Source organism: Bos mutus, chromosome 21 (assembly GCF_027580195.1).
Source record: "Bos mutus isolate GX-2022 chromosome 21, NWIPB_WYAK_1.1, whole genome shotgun sequence".
Lineage (NCBI taxonomy): Eukaryota > Metazoa > Chordata > Mammalia > Artiodactyla > Bovidae > Bos > Bos mutus.
The window spans coordinates 65,330,166-65,347,399 of NC_091637.1; the positions used below are offsets into that span (position 1 = coordinate 65,330,166).

A 17,234-nucleotide genomic window follows, 5' to 3' on the forward strand; every position below is an offset into this window, starting at 1 on the left:
TGCAGGGTGCTGACAGAGCCCTGGGACCAGTGTAAAATGACACCTACTCTCAAGACACCTCTGTCATTTTCTCTTCTACCGGAAACATCCCCAAAGTCCAGCTATAGCAGGAGAAGGAAGCACAGGGCAATGAAATACAGACTGGAGCACAGGGCCCTCCCTAGAGGCCAAGCAGAGGAGGCAGTTCCCTGCAGCCCGATGGGGGCCAGGTCGATGTGGCTGTGATCCTGGTCTGAGAACTGCAGTCAGGACAGGTAGACAGGAAGGCGGAAGGTGTTTCAGGTGGGGACAGGGACTGAGGGACGCCTACAGGCAGGACCAAGAAAAGCTGGTTAAGAATCAGGGAAGAAACTGATACGGCCAAGGCAGGAAGTGTTGAAGGCCTAGCTACAAAGTGCCCGAGGTTGGATGTGTGTGTGTGTGTGTGTGTGTGTGTGTGTTGGGGTCGGGGGTGGGGGGCGGAGGGGGCATGGCCTGCTGCCCTTTTGAACCACCTAGACGAGGAGAGGTCCCTATGCATGCAAGCAGAACAGATGTAAAAACCCAGCAGTCTGGCTGCGGGTGCAGCATGCATTCAAAACAAGAGGTCAGAGGCCAGGGGGCTGAGCCTAGAGGCAGCATGGCCAAGATGGGCCATGAAACAAGAAAAAAGGGGGCAACTTTGAGAAAAAGCTCCAAATAATTGATGACAAATACAAACTATCCAAAAATTAAGCATCCTTCGCATGCTCATTTTTAATTATTCCCCTTATAGATTTAGCAAACAACCCATCTGCCTGCAACTGAGGCTCAGTGCACCACCACCTAAATTATAATTCTTTCATTATGAGCCCATCACCTCTTCTCCCTTCCTGAAATTAATCCAGGAACTGCCAGATACAAATGTCTATTTAATAAAATGAACATCTGTGATGACACACCAGGAGCAAAATCCTAGTTGTTCTAAACCCGGCATTTTGCTTTGACAACCAAGTACCTGTTTTATTTTTTAAATACTTTCTCTCTTCAAAACACCTGCTTTCTCTACACATTGACTTCTAAAGGAAGAGATTAATTTTTATTGGCAAGAACAGAAGTTAGTCTCAACAACAACAAAGGAGAAGCTATGCTCTAAAGAAGAGCTGCCTGCTACATGAAATAATACCCAGGAACATCAACCCAAACCCACAGAACCAAGCAAGGCCAACCCCGTTTTCCCACATGAAAGCCACAGTGTGATAAACCTCACTCCCTTGGAATGGAGCTGCAGTTCTTATTGTACCCGTGCGGCCACAGGACCCCAGTCCAGGGTGGCTGGATTTCCATTAGAATTGCCTGTCCTTCACTGCCTTCTCCTCCACCCCTCCTGCGCCCAAGTCCAGTTATTCAGTGAGTTATAATTTGGCACTAAAATTCAATTAAGCTGAAACTTTGGTCATACGTGGTCTTTATCTCAGCAAAGCATAATTTCTTTGACCCATTTTCCAAACATCAGCTGATCGATTTGAAAGCGGACAGAGGTAAAAGTTGATTTCAATCGCACTCACATTTGTAGAAAGTGGCTGGGGAAAAGAAAAAAAAAAAACTTTTAAAACTTAAAAAAGAGAAAAACTTCAAATAAACCAGATGGGGAGTTACTTATGAAACTGCTTGAGGTTTTCATAGCCCTTGTCAAGCAGAGACCTCGGCCCGCTCGGCAGACTTTAATTAATGTCCACTCCGGCCCTGCAAGCCATTTTCCCAATGGAAATTTCGATGAGAAAGGAAGGAATGCGAGGTTCAAGGCCGCGCTGTTGTTGAGTGGGCTGCGGGACTGGGGACTGAAACCCCGCGGTTCCCCCATGAGCCGCGAAAGTCTGTGGAAGTATTGAGCACCCCTATTGAGGACTGTGGGAGTCTGGGCGGCTTAATGGGATTGTGTTCGGTGCTTCGGGCTGTCCTTTAAAAGATTCCATGGCACCAGCGAAACTCCAATAATAGGGCCTCTCTAATTGCTTTCTGACTTTCTATGAAACTTTCTAAGCTATGCTGACATCCTCGACTACAACGACGGAATTCAAGAGTGGAGAAAGGCGAGACAAAGTGGGTGTGCGGAGAGAAAGCGGTTCTCAGCGAAGCGTGTGGGAGGTGGGGGGTAATTCGGGGGAGGGGAGATGGGGCGGGTGTTAAATCGGTGCCGGGGAAAGAAAAATATGAGTGTTCTCTTTTGTGCGAGACAAACAGCCGAGCGCGGGGAGGTCGGGGCCGGGGTCACGCGGCTCCGGGCTGCAGCTGCCGCCGTGGGGCGGGCGGGGGTCCCCGGCGGCCCCCCGGGCGTCGCGGCCGGCGGCGGCGGCGGCAGCCTCGGCAGGCATTCCGGCGGCGCGGGCGGCCGCTGTCCTCGCGCGACCCCGACCCGTCCAGAGCGCGCCCCGGGCGACCCTCGAGGAGGAGCGAGGGGAACGAGTGCGGTCCGGGCGCCCGAGCAAGGTAAGCACTGCGCGGGGACGCTCGGCCCTCGAGCGCGCGCTTTCCGCCGCGCTGGGCCGGCGAGCCAAACAGAAGGCCGCGGGCCGGCCCCACCGCCCTGGCCTGGTGTTCCCTGTGCGCCAGAGGCCCGACGCCGCCGCCGGAGCCTGGGACCCCGGAGACCAGCCAGCCTGGCTCCCGACTGGTCCTGGGCCAGGCCGGAGGGCCCAGCGGGGCTCACCGCGAGCCCAGGAGGTCAGACAGAGCCCAGAAAGCCCGCGGGTGACCTTCCCGGGCCGCCCACGGCGAGGGTCACCCTCCCTCCGAACCACTTAGTGGCAGCGGCCTTACCAGGGTCCCGGCCGGGAGCTGGGCGTCGGCGGGCAGGCGGCGCGTCCCGAGGGCTCTCGGTGAGCCCCGCAGCCGCCCCTTCGAGCGCTCCCAGCGCGCAGGCGCAGGCCCAGGCCGGAGGAGGGCCCGTCCAGGCCGGCGTGGGGGCGCGGGCTCGAGTCCGGGCCTGGGTCGCTGTCCTGCCCGGCCACCGGGTCACCCGAGGGCGATGGCACAGTGGGGGCAGGGGAGGGGGATCGGGGGCGGGGGTAGTTTGAAGGGGCAAAGAGATGGCGGCGGCGGCGAGGCCCAGGCGCCTGCAATCAAAGGCTGGGGACGGCGGCCCGCCGCGTCGCCCCAGGCCAGGCCTGGGGCATAAAGGACCTTTATCCTCAAGTGACACGGCCGGCGGTTTCCCCTGCCTCCCCCGCCCGCGGCCTTAATTGGGGCCGGCTGCTAATGTGATTAAAGGCCAGTTAAATGTTTCTCGGGGCAGACGGTGGGAAGAGACCGAGACCCCCTTCTCCTCCCCGGGGTCACGCCAGGCCCTTGGTCAGGGGGTCGGTGGTGGTGCCAACCCCAGGACGGCCTGGCCAGGGGCCGGCCGATTGTTCACCCCCGGGAGGGGAGTCCGCGGGCGGGCGGGCGGGCTCCTGGGGCTTTATGTAAGCCGGTGGGCTTTGGGCCCGGCCGGATTTGGAGATTCTTTTCGCACAGTTTCCATTTTCTGGCCTTTGGAACGGCGCCCCAGGCCCTCGGGGCCCTCCCCCTCCGGTGCCTGGCGCCCGCGGGGCCCAGCCGCCCAGGCTGGCCTGGGGTTTCGGGGCGTTGGGGGTCGGCTGGGCTCGGTCGGAGCAGGTCGATTTGGGGGTCTCCCGACTGAGGACAGGTCTCTCGGGATGGTGATGCGGGACTGGCAAATGGTGGCCAAGCAGAGCCCCCCCCCCGCGCCCCCGCCCGCGCCCCGACCCGCAGCGCCCCCAGGCCTAGGTCAGGGCCAGGTTCACACGGCCGCGGCGGCGTGGGTGGTCGCGCCCTCCCGGGAGGGCTGGGCGTCCCAGCCTTCAAGGGTCGCGGGGGGCCGAGAGCAAGTGTCTGCGCCGCGCTGCCCTGCCGCACCTGCTTCCGATGGCGCCCGCGGGCTCCTGCCCTGTGCCCACACGTTCTGGGGTCTCCTCCTCTAGCCTGCCCGACTTGACGGAGGCCGTGCTCCCAGGACAGCTCCGGGGCGCCGCGCTAGGCGAAGGTCGAGCCACTGCCTGCGGCGGCGGAGTGCGAGCTCGGAGCCCCGGCCTCCTAGATCGTTCCCTGCCCGTGGCCCTGGGCCCGGCCGTGCGCTCACAGGGGTCATTGCTGGGGGGTGGAGGTGGAGTCCCCTGCGGGGGGGTCCCCGAAAGACCAAGAGCCTGGCCCAGCCCAGTTCCTACACCTGTGAGGTTGCAAATCCGGAACTAGTCGGGATAGGGGAGGCAGATAAAAAGCCCAGTGGAAGCCAAAAGAGCTCAGGGTGTCCCGACAGCTGGCCTTGGCCGTGCGCTTCGGTGGCGGCGGCGGCTCTGGGGCGCACGGGGGCCGGGCAAAGCAGGTGGGACCCGCGGCTGGAGCCGAAACGCAGGCCGCGCACCTTCATCTCGTCCCCGCGGGGTCTCCCCCACGCCTCCGTTCGCCTCGGTAAAGACCCAAAGGCCGCGCGGCACCCGGGCCGGGGGACAGCGGGAGTGCGCCCGGGGGCTGCGGGCGGAGCCGGGCCTCGGGACGAGGGTAAGGTCCTCGGCGGCCCTGCCGCGCCGCGCCAAGAGCCGCGACCCCGAGTCCGGGCAGCCGCCTCACGGTGCCCACGAGCGACACTTGCCATTTCAAGCACGACACGGTGTTTAAAACTAATGTGAACTAAGCAAGCGTGCTTCCGTAGAAATTTTACAGGTCGGTTGTTTACTCTTCCCCCAAATATTCTCTGAAATAGTCGGCAGAACTTTTACATATGTAACAAATGGTAGGTTGAACAGATCAGAAGATATGAAATGAAAAGGATGGCGTTTGAATGTAAATAGAGTGAAAGCAGACGGTAATTTTTAATAATATTTTTTGTCAAAATGTACAGTGGCTCTCAAATTTTGTCATGTTCAAATTCTATAATTATTTGATATTTAAAATACCCATTTTGTGTATTTTTCAAACAAAAAGAAAAAAAAAACAGTAAAAAATTTAAAAAAACAGAAGCTGGAAACCAAAAAAAGCCTGAAGAGAAAATGGGCCATGAGGAACCAAAGCCTTTTCCTGATATCCTGGGTTTTTGTTTTGTTTTTTCTTTTTTTCCCTAAGATCCCGGAGGAAAATACAAGCGAAAATAAAATTGTTTCCTATTAAACTAACACATAGATGTAATTAATTTCGTTCCAGATGGGTCTAAGGGACCTGGCTATTGTAGTGTGCTCAGAAAACATTAGATTCAAGGTGATTTTACTTTCTCCAGCTGCTCAGAGAACTGTAAGGAAAAGTAAACAGGTCCAGCCTCATGATTTTTTTAAAATATCTGCTTATTGAACACAGATAAAATTAGAATCATCTTCTACTTGAGATAAAAGTTGCACAGGCAAAATCACCAATTTTTTTTTTTTAACTGAAAGAATATCTGGTTTTGTTTTGTACAGAACAGCACTATTTCACTATTATGTAACAAACTGAGTGACCTTGGCTTTGTTTGAACTACAACTGCGCTTAAATCAGGGACCCCAGTGATGGTTAAAAAGGGAAAAATCCGTTTTTCAATCCATCTCCCATTTGTACTGAGATGGCTTTTCCAGTGATGTTGTTTCAATAAAGGAGTAGCTTAGAGTGAAACAAATAAGCCGTGTGTTCTTGGTGAATAATTTTCTGCTTCAAAAAACCAAACGTAAGTTGACTACGGCTTTTTAGGAACAACCTTTAAACTGGACAGGAAAGGGGAAAACGTGTTTTGTTGTCTCTTGGAAACGCGGGAGAAGAGCTGAGAGGCAGCCGGTCGCACTGCAGTTTGAGGGGCCCTGCGGTTCCGCAGGCGGGGGCTTACTGGATGGAGGACCAGGCCAAAACGTTTGTTCGTATCTATGCCAACGCGGCTCGGACCCCTTATGTGTGTGAGGGTGTGATGGGAGACAGTCAGAGGGTCGGGTGTGCAGTGGGGGTGCAGGAGGTGCCGCGGGCGTGCAGAACAGACCCACACGGCAAGCCTGGGCAACTCGTACCCTGCTGCCCCTGTGTCCACGTTTGGTCCCGTCTGGAGGACCCTCCTCCTCCATTTTATGATGTTTTCCCTCCTTTAAAAACTCTGGTGGCCCCCTCAGCAGCCTCGTTGGGGGTCCATTGGTCATTTTCACAAAAACAAGTGACCAGAGTATGGACCCAGACCTGGGATGCGAGACACCCCTAGGCTCCCCTGGCACCTGGAGAGGCCCAGCCTAACCAGCACGGCTGTCTTTGTTCACGCCACGTGAAGCCAGGTGACAGTGCTTCCAGCCTCCGTCCTGACTATGGACACGGTGGAGTTATGTGTGTGTGAGAGTGTTGGGGGTTTTTTTTTGTTTGTTTCTATTTTTGTTTTGTTCTATGTGTTTAGTTCACAGAAGGAAAACAAAGGCCCCTTCTGTGGCACCTGGGCCAGGCAGTGTAGCAAACGGGAAAACCAGGAGGGCAGAAGGAGCATGTGGCCTCCTGTGGGAAAGCCAGCTTGCTTTGTGCTTGTTTATTACAACTGAAGGTTTCCAGGGGCCTGTGTGCGTGTGTTCGGTTGCTCAGCCGTGTCCGATTCTTTGTGACCCTATGGACTGTAGCCCGCCAGGCTCCTCTGTCCATGGGATTCTCCAGGCAAAAATACTGTAGTGGGTTACCATGCCCTCCTCCAGGGGATCTTCCCAACCCAGGGATTGAGCCCACGTCTCCTGCATTGCAGTCAGGTTCTTTACCACTGAGCCACCTTCCAGGGACTTAGAATTGCCCAAACAGGAGGCCTGAGACCAGGAAGGGAAGGAATCCCCCTGCAGGGTTGGCATCTGAAGGTTCTCCCCAGCCTTCCTTGGGGAGGTTGGCCCCCAGCACCCTCTAAGATCAAAACAGCCAGCCCACGTGTTCTGAACATCGGAATGTTCAAAGATATTTAGAAAAATGGCCTCCAGTCTGGGAGACCTTAAAACTTGATGGAGATAATAAACAAAAGGAGTGGCAGTGTCTGGCAATGCCCAAAGGAGGGGAGACAGCTTCACTTGAAACTGGATGCACTGTGGTTTTTGCTCACATCCCAGGCTTCCAACACAAGTCTGGCCTTCCTCTGGTTAGAGGAGAGTCATTAGGAAAGAGTCAGGTACACGGGGCCAGCCCCCCACTCCAGCCAGAGTCAGTGACCTGATTGGAAAACAAATCTGATCACCCCGTGGCCGCCTTCCAGGTGCCCACTGCTGGCTTCTTCCCCACAGGCTCCCAGGCCAGCCTGGCATTTCTTGGCCCCTGACCCCCCATCTCCACATCATCTGGACATCCACCTCCTCCCCAAGGCACTCTGCTCATCACCCACATGGAGTGTGGCCCCGGAGTGGGAGGTGTCTGTCTCTGCCCACCCCCTGTGATTACACAGGGTTTAGCGCCTCTCAGAGTAGAGAGCGCCCTGGTGGAACAGCTTTGGGACCTGGGGTTTAGGGACCTTGGGGCACCTCTGGCCAGCAGGTGAGGGACTCCGTGGGACTCACGAAGAGAGGACAACATGGCCAGTGCCAGAGCCTTGGGGTCCCCCTCATTCAGCTGCAGCCAAACCTCAACACGCTGAGCACCCAGACCTCACACAGGGGCGCCACCCCCTGCCCAGCCAGCGCGCCAGCATGAGGGTAGGGCCGCGGCACGGAAACCCTCCAGCACGGCCTGGCTCCTGTCCTGTGCCCGGCACCGGCGTTCTTGTTCAGAGAACAAAAGCCCGGAGGCCCCTGAGGAGCCGAGAAAGGCCGAACGCAGTGGCTTCCAGGGCTTGCTGACGGTGGCTGGGGTGAGAAAGGAGACGGCCAGTCTCATCCCAGGGCACTCATAGCGGCTTCACGTGAAATAAGGGGTGACCTCTTTGTACACACAGAACCAAAACACTTCCCCAGAAGAGGATTTCTCTAACCGCATCGTGAATTCTGACTTTTGTTACCCTTTCCTTCCCAACGATGGCTGCCACCTGCCAGAGTGATGCCCTCATCCCAGTGGGCTGCATCGCGGAGTTCATAGATCCCTGTTTTCAGAGCTGCGGGGGTGGATGGAGGAGCTGGAGACAGCCCAGGGTGCCCACAGTCCCCAGCTGCTTTGTTTCCTGGGTTCCAGCCCCGGAGTCAGAGCATCCCGCTGACACTCAGGCCACCACTTCCTAGCACCCTGGCATTGAGGGTGTCACCGCCCTTCACTGGGCTTCCTCTCATAGTGGGGTTGACAGCACCCACCTCCTTGGGTCACAGTGCAAATCCAGGGAAGTCATGCTGGAGGTAAGGGCTGGGCTCAAGGTACCCACGCACCGGCCACTTTCATCCCCAGGCCTTCCTGCCACACCTCTGGTCCTGCCCAGGATGCCTGCCCCCAAATAAGCCTCCCAGCAAAATCCTTCTCCTGCTGCCAGCCCAGCTCCAGGCTTCTCTTCCTGTCACTTCCTGGGTCCCCACGGCAGGTGTGAGCCCATGCAGTCCAGCACAAGATTCTCAGAGCCTGGATGGAGTCATGCTGCCCCCATGGGACCCCAAGGCACAGGGGACAGACAAGGGGTCTGTACCACCCATGCCAGCCTCTGCAGACAATCCACTGTTTGCTTGGTGCCCTGGTGCCAGCCCTGACAGCAGTTAGGGGGTGTGGGTGCTGCTCTTCTCCCACCCTGCCCCTGTGTTGCAGGTGGCACATGCAGGGCCCAGAGAGGGTGTTCACATAAGTACGGGTCACACAGCAAGAGCAGAGCTGGGGTCAGGCCGGCTCTCCTAGCCTTGGAAGACCATGACACTCTGCCTGATGAGGAGCCCCTGGGGTCCATGGCCAGCATCCTTCTACCGAGGAAGAGACCCTGAGCTCCTGTCTTCCAGGAGGAAGGTCCCCTGGCAACACGGAGGAGAGCTGTTCCCTGGCTTCCTGCGTTCCCCTCCCGGGCCCTGGGAGAGCTGAGTCGTTTTCCTCTGCTTCTGACGGCTGCCCGGGGGCAGAACCGCAGCCTCCCTGCTCCAGCCTCAGTGGGCTCTCCTGCTGCCTCAATGATCGTCACCATCACGTGGCCAGGACAGGCTGCCCCTGCATCCTCTGTACACACAAGGAGGAATATGTGCATTTGTGCACACACACACCTATGCACACGTACACATACACACACACTCGTGCACATGTACACACACCTGCGCCGTGCATTTTAGTTGGCAGATTGCTTTCACAAACACTTCAACCTTTCTAGCCTTTCTGTAGGCAGCAAGTGAAAATTAGGAAATGGATCACCAACTTACTCTTGGGGCGAGTAATAGAACTGGGGCTGTGGGGGGCGGGACATGGATCTGGTGGGACAGGTCTGTGCCTGGCTCTTTCCCCTCAGGTCTGTTTCAGGCTCCACGAGTCTCTGATGGCCCCTGAGTGGGGGACAGTGGGCAGGGGAGCTCTGTGCCCACCAGATGTGGCCAGACACCTGCCCTCACCACCAAGTCCCTTACAATGGCACTGACTCCCGAGTGGAGAGGGCCCGGCAGGGCAGGGTGTGCAGCCGAGAGGGACCGTGTTTGCATCAATCAAATGGCCAGGGAAGTGTTGCTGAAGACAAAACTGCCCTTTAAGGCAGGATGGCTCTGACATCAGTATGTGCAAAGGCCCAGTGGAGGACCTGGCCAGCACCAGAGATGCAGGAAAGGGACAAGAGAAGGGGGAAGAAAGGAGAGGAGTAGTGGGGCCTCCCCTCCAACCCAGAATGTTCCACCTCCCCCACCCCAGAGCCCAGGGGTTCTGAGAGGCCCTCCCAGAGGGACCCACTGATGTGTGGACCTGACCTGTGCAGCCAAACCCATCTTTTGTGGCTTTTATGACTGTTGGGTTGATAGTCAACCTATCAATCTCTGGGTTGATAGTCCCTTTCATTTGGTTTTGTTGATCTGACAGCCTTTTATAGCTTTGAAGTGGCTCTTATATGGTCCAACCTTGAACTAGCCCATCAACAGATGAATGGAAAGAAGATGTGGTACCTACACATGACAGAATGTTACTCAGCCATTAAAAAAAAGAAGGTTGCCATTTGCAGCGACAGGGATAGACTCAGAGTTTTTCATACTAAGTGACGTCAGAGAAGTATTATCTGACATTGCTTATGAAAGTAAAAGTGTTCATCACTCAGTCGCGTCCAGCTCTTTGCAACTGGGTGGACTGTGGCCCGCCAGGCTCCTCCGTCCATGGAATTCTCCAGGCGAGAATCCTGGAGTGGGTGTATGTGGAACGAAAAAAAGCAATGCAGATGAATCTACATACAAAACAGAAACAGCCTCATGGACACTTTGGAGGGAATCTTGCCCTGCCACCCTCCCCGCCGTCACTGGGCATAAGAGGGCAGGCTCAGGACATGAAGTCTGGGTCCGGGGGGAGGCCCGTGTAGAGGCAGAAGATTCACTGTGCAGGTTGGCAGACGTGGAGAATGAAGGAAGCTGCTGATGGGGGTGGGGCAGTCTTGCTGCTCAGCCTCAGGGGGTGGGGGCCTCAGGCCAGCACTTGGGGGCTGCCTTCATAGCTCCTCTACAGCCTGGTTTTATCCTCTATGAAGGGAGGCCCTTCATCTTTTGGGGTACCTCCATCTCTGGCGTTCCAGAGCTCTAAAAATCAGGCCAGCCCCCAGCAGGAGGCATATGGCTAGAGCCCACCGTATTCCGAGGTAACCATACGGAGGCTGGCCCAGGAGAGAAAGTGAGCTGGTCTCCATGGAGACTGGACCAGCATCCCAGAGGCCCCCCGGTTCATCCTTCCTCTCACCTGAAGCAGGAGCAAGGCCAGGGGCTGGCATCTGCCACCATCTTAAAGGCCTGAGGCCATCTAAGTCACTCCCAGGGTTTTACAGGTGGGGAAACTGAGGACTGGGGGAGGGGAGCTTCTAGGGAGCTCGCCAAGCTGGTCAGGGCAGAGCTGGACGCCTGCCAGGCTGAGGCTCCGCTGTCGCCCCTGGAAACCTGGGCCTTGTTGGAGCCTGAAGTAGCCTTTCTGTTCAGGCTGCCAGGACACCTGTGGTCACCAATGGCAACGTCACCCTCTCAATAGCCATGCAAGCCACAGAGCAGTGTCCTCGAGCTCAAGTGTGCGCTGGATTCAGAGACTGGATGAGGCAAGATGGGCGGCTTAGGGCCCCCTGCTTGGGGGCCAGGTGGCCTCGGAATCCTGTCCTGGACTAAATATAATTCCTGGGCAGGTTTGATCTTGGTTATCAAGCTACAATGGCAAGAAATACCCGGCTTCATCTTTCCCAGCTCCAGCTCAGGGTGGTAGGGCAGCCCCCCGGGGGTCCAGCGTGCGTGCCAGGTGGACCCCCTGTGACTCCTGGAGCAAGGCAGCCCCTTCCCTTGCCACCAACCCTCTCCTCTTGCCCGCTTTGGAGTAGAAGTCAGGCAGGAATCTCTCACATCCCACATTCTGGAAATCACGGGAAACAGCTGATTTCCATAAGCAAACACCCAGGGACGCCCTCCCCCCAAGACTGGGGATCACTTAACTGCAGTCCTAGCTTTTTTCTTTTTAATTTTCTTCTCTATGAGAAATAGCTATTGGCGTATCGCTGATTTACAATGTTGGGTTAGTTCCTGGTGTACAGTAAAGTGAATCAGCTACTGTTTAGTTGCTAAGTCCTGTCCAACTCTTTTGTGACCCATGGGCTGTAGGCTGCCAGGCTCCTCTGTCAGTGGGGTTCTCCAGGCAAGAACACTGGAGTGGGTTGCCATTTCCTTCTCCAGGGGATCTTCCCAACCCAGGGTTCAAACGCGGGTCTCCCGCATTGGCAGGAGGATTCTTTACCAGTGAGCCACAAGGAATCAACTCCATATGTATATCCTTTTTGGATTTCCTTCCCATTCAAGTCACCACAGAGCACTGAATAGAACTCCCTGCTCTATGCAGTAAGTTCTCATTAGTTACCTATTTTATAGTGAAGTAAAAGTCACTCTGCTGCTGAGTCACTTCAGTCGTGTCCGACTCTGCGTGACCCCATAGACGGCAGCCCACCAGGCTCCCCCGTCCCTGGGACTCTCCAGGCAAGAACACTGGAGTGGGTTGCCATGTCCTTCTCCAATGCATGCAAGTGAAAAGTGAAAGTGAAGTCGCTCAGTCGTGTCTGACTCTTAGCGACCCCGTGGACTGCAGCCCACCAGGCTCCTCCATCCATGGGATTTTCCAGGCAAGAGTACTGGAGTGGGGTGCCATTGCCTTCTCCAAAAGTCGCTCAGTCATGTTCAACTCTTTGCAACCCCATGGACTATACAGTCCATGGAATTCTCCAGGCCAGAATACTGGAGTGGGTAGTCTTTCCCTTCTCCAGAGGATCTTCCCAGTCTAGGGATCAAACCCAGGTCTCCTGCATTGCAGGCAGATTCTTTACCAGCTGAGCCACAAGGGAAGCCCAAGAATACTGGAGTGGGTAGCCTATCCCTTCTCTAGCGAATCATCCTGACTCAGGAATCAAACCAGGGTTTCCTGCTTTGCAGGCAGATTCTTTATCAACTGAGCTGTCAGGAAAGCCCTGATACTATGCCCATCTTATGCATAGTATAAAAGCCCCAAGCCTATAAAATAGAAGCCCTTTTTTATGCATACTATCAATAGTGTGTATGTGTCGATCCCAATCTCCAAACTCCTCCCCCCGTCTCTTCCCCTTGGGGTCCGTCTGTTCTCTATGCCTGCTCCTAGAGTTATTCTCTCTTTTGGGCAAAGGGTGAGTTCTTAAAATGACATGATTGTTTTCCTCTTTAATACAGAAAAACATAGTAAAGGAATTAAAGGCTTCCTACCTCTGTCCAGGATACCCTTTGATGTTTTCTCAAATAGAGTCACACACTCAGCTGGGATGAAAACTCGGAGGACACAAAGGTGAACATGGAAAGCTGGAAGCCCTGACCGCCCTCTCCAGCCACCCTCCCCAGCAGCACCCTGGTCAGGGGTTCAACTCCTCGCCTCCCAGGCCTCAGTTTCTTTATGTGCAAAGTGAGTGGGATGGCAATATCCACCTCCTGGGGTCTTCCAAGGACTCAGTGAGTTAACAACGTGTAGGGCCTAGGAGCTGGGTGCTCAGTGGCCTGTGTCCATGCGCCTGCCGCTGGGGTACGTCCGGAGCATATACCTCCATCTATCTAGCTATCTTTTCTTAACTCTTTAAGTAACTTACTGGTTTGTTTTTTGGCTCTGCCGGGTCTTCGTTGCTGCCTGCAAGCTCTCCCTGGTTGCCATGAGCCGTGGCCACGCTTCATTGCGTGCATAGCTGCCCACCGTGGGGGCTTCTCTCGTTACAGAGCACCAGCTCTACGGCGCCTGGGCTTCAGTAGCTGTGACTTGTGGGCTCAGTCGTTGTGGTTCCTGGGCTCCAGAGCACAGGCTCAGTAGTTGAGGTGCACGGGCAGGTGGGATCCTCCCAGATCAGGGATCAAACTCACGTCTCCGGCATTGGCAGCCTGATTCTTAACCACTGGACCAGTAAGGAAGACCCTCTATCTTTTTTTCAAACTCGAAAAGGGATCCCACTTTGTTTGGCATCTTGCTCTTTTCACCTTGTTTATTTTGGAGACCTGTCTGTCCCAACACACACAGGTAGACGCACCTCCCTCTCTCTCAGGAGGCTTTAGGTGCCCGTGTGACATCCTGAATGGTTACCGACACCAGGACATCCAGAAGTTAGAGTCCTAGAAACGTCGATTCTGGCCCAAAGTGTGGACGCACATTCAGCTTGGCTGGATGTACATTTCCTCCGGCCCGAGGCGACCCCTGCCGGCCCAGGGCGTCTCCACTGTCCGCGTAGGTTGCACTCTGACCCCAGGTGCCCAGATGGGGTCAGCCCTGTGAGATGTGTGAGGACCACGAAGGTCACAGTGACGAGACAGAGAGGTGGGGAGTGGGCTCCAGGATTCCAGGGCACGTCGGGGCCCCAGCAGCATGGGCTGGAGCCACAGTGCCTGTCGGGCCCTCCCTGCAATCGTCTCCCAGGACCTTCACAGCATGAAGTGCCTGCCTTTGTGCTGAGAAGTTAGCTGGGACGTTGTCAACCAACCTCCTCTAGGCCCTTCCTGAGGAGCCCTCCGCAACCCCCAGGGCTGGCGGAGACGCGAGCACTGCTGCCCCGTGGGGGCGGCCCGCACAGGCGTGTTCTTGGAGGTTTAGCTCCGAACTCAGAGATCCGGAGACCTCTGGAAACAGCCAGATACCGTTCTGAGCCAAGCCCAGCAGGGCTGCTGCTGGGGCCAACCCAGGTCACCCTTGCGAGTGGCCACAAAGCAAGGAAGCACGTCCCCCACTCCGGGACCGTCACTTGCTTAGACCAAGTTCTGGAGGAGAGGCTGCCAATCTGTGATCAGTGGTGACGGCGCTGCGGGGCGAGGAGGCAGCCTCCAGGGTGACGGGGACTCTCTGGGAGACTAAAGTTTTGCACGTTGGTCAACGTACTCAGATGCTGAGTCCAACCATCTCCTAAGAAGGGGTGGGCGGCAACCACCCAGCTCAGCCCATGTCTGTGCCTTCACAAACCTGCCCCTGCTCCATCCAGGGGCCCACCAGCCTCAGTGCATGGCCACTTTTTGTCTCCTTGTCCACCCCCCACCCCAGAACCCAGATTATGAGCATCTAGGGATCAAAGGTCATATCTCCCCACGTCTATGTCTCCATAGCTCAAAGCAACATGGAAAGATTTCATCAGTATAGACAGAGGAAGACAGGATGTGGAATAGCCCTTGGAGAAGGCGTCCAAAGAGCAAGCATAGCGTCGGCCACCCACAGGGACTGTGGTCTTGAACCCTAGTGTCCTAGTCTGTAAAGCGGGGTTGGAATGACAGGTATCAGTGGTCCCTTCCTATTCTGTAATTTATGGGTTTACTCATGACAGAAGGTCAAAGTCAGGGGAGGCCTCTGTGCCCAGTGCCCACTGGAGGGGCAGCCTCCCCCACAGCCATGCTGGGTGCCCGCCACCCACCCCCCAAGACCATTCCCTGGCTCCACGGCATCCCAGGGAAGGCAGCAGAGGTAGACAGGAGGGCACGAGAGGACACGCTCTCCTGACCATCCAGCCCAGCAAAGCTAGAAACTGTCAAAAAGTAAAAATTCCATTTGTAAACAAGATCGAATTATTTGATTGTGAAACCCGGGTCCATGGAATTTAAAATAATTTAATATGAAACAATATCATTTGAAATGCTAGCCAGCCAAGGACTTGGGAGCAGGGGTGTGTGTGGGGTTGCTGAGGGGGAGGGGAGGTTCTGGCCTCCTGTGGCCAGACACAGGCTGGAACCCAGCCTCAGGGAATAATAACAAGTCATCATTCAACAAGCGTGGTTAAGAGTCAGCTATGTGGCCACCCCAGGCCAGGCACAGGGCAGCCGGCCCATGGTTCCTGTCCTTCTGGGTTCACAGTCTCGGGAAGCAGGCAAGACATAGACAATTAAAAAGCAGAGCTGGCGATCGGGAGAGGGGCATTAGGTGGCATATAATCCAAGCCAAAGGGGAGGCCCAGACGGAGCCAAGGGCGAAGGCTGTTGGCCACAGTGGGTGTCATCAGCGGAGGCTCCGAGAGCTTCGGAACTGCAGTGAGAAACTGAGGCGTTGCCCTCGGGCGTGGCGGGGGGACGCAGAACAGAAACAAGAGGATAGAAACAGTGGCCGCTTTCAACCCTAACTTCATCTTGCACTGCTGTGTGACCTTGAGCCTCAGGATGTACAGAAAGTCACTTTCAAGCCTCAGTTTTATCCTCTGCAGCATAGGAATAATTAATCCAGGTCCCCACTCTCCATAACAGTGTTAGTTGCCCAGTCTCCTCCAACTCTTTGCAACCCTTGGACTGTAGCCCACCAGGCTCCTCTGTCCATGAGATTTCTCAAGCAAGAATACTGGAGTGGGTAGCCATTTCCTCTAGGGGATCTTCCCAACCCAGGGATGGAACCTGGGTCTCCTGCACTGCAGGCGGATTCTTTACTGTCTGAGCCACCAGGGAGGAGCTTTCCTGATGATGGCTCAGTGGTAGAGCCATCCACTGAGCCTGCCTGCCAAGGCAGGAGATACAGGTTCGATCCCTGGATGAGGAAGATCCCCGGGAGGAGGAATGGCTCCCCACCCCAGTATTCTTGCCTGGAGAATTCCATGGACAGAGGAGCCTGGTGGGCTGCAATCCGTGGGGTCCCAAAGAGTCAGACACAACTGAGCGACTGAACACACCATCACTCCCCACCTGCAGCGAGGGTCAGAAATGATTCACGTGGAACCCGGGGGAAGCAGACGCCACCAATGGACAGGGGCTCCCAGGTGGGGGCCGGGATGCAGTTGGCGCAGGCAGGGGTGAGGTGGTGGGCAGGTGCCCAGAAGCCTGGCGCCTGTGTGGTGGGCTCTGTGCTCGGCTGGCTCAGGACCCCGCTGGTGCTTTTTGGAGGGATGATGGAGCCGATCGTGATACGGCAGCGCTTGGCCTCCACGCATCCTGCCTCAACATAAACATGATCAGGAATATTTCAGGGCCGTAAAAGCAAGAAAAACAAACCCAGAGAACCCAGACAGAGAGCTTGCAAATGCTAACTTTCATGTCACATCCAGAAACCACATGTTCCTCCAGCCACCTGCGGGCTTGTAGCTCCGTGGGGAAGGGCTGGCTTGTTGTGTTTAGAAAACCAAGCTGGCCGTACAGCTGCGGGGGACGTCCGGGCGCCGCCTCTCCATCCTCCCAAACGGGGCTCCAGCCCTAGAGGCTGCCTCAGGCTTTCGGGGGCCACAGTGCCTCTGGGTTTGAACCTACCTGGGAGGCTGGGGGCCAGAGGTGAGGACCTCTCATCACTGCAGTGCCCCCGTGGGCAGTCCCCTAACTTCTCTGTGCACAACAGGGTCTGGAAAATGCCCGAGGTCACCTGGCCAGTGGGTGGATCCCCTAGGATTCAAACCAGGCCCCCTGACTCCCCAGTCTCCTTCCTTCCCCACTCCCCACTGACGGCTGGGCATGGCCAGGGCAGAGGAGAGGAGACCTGCACACATGCCAACAATCTACCTGGGAGCCCAGGGAGGGCTCCATGTGCCCCGCCTACCGGTCAAGGCGGCAATGCTGAGAAGCGTTATTTTTATTCCTCCCCAAGCCCTGCCAGATTACATTGTCAAGGCCAGCACTTTGGAGATATTTCCTTGGTTTCGCAATTCACGTGGTGACTAACACATGTTACATTTTGAAAACCTCTCTTGGTAAAAATTTAAGCTGAATTGTAAATACATAAAAGTCTCAGTGTTAATGGGGTGCGTGATTTCCCAGTGGCTGTTTTGTAAT

The 17,234-nt window shown here is 55.9% G+C and overlaps 1 long non-coding RNA gene across 1 annotated transcript in view; it reads left to right on the forward strand.

Annotated features, from left to right (window-relative positions):
- The first annotated feature begins 2,163 nt into the window (after positions 1-2,163).
- LOC138984411 (uncharacterized) overlaps positions 2,164-17,234 on the forward strand; it is a 41,241-nt gene continuing 26,170 nt past the window's right edge. The window contains exon 1 of the long non-coding RNA XR_011461676.1: positions 2,164-2,448. This is a non-coding gene — a long non-coding RNA (uncharacterized lncRNA). The remainder of the gene's footprint in view (positions 2,449-17,234) is intronic.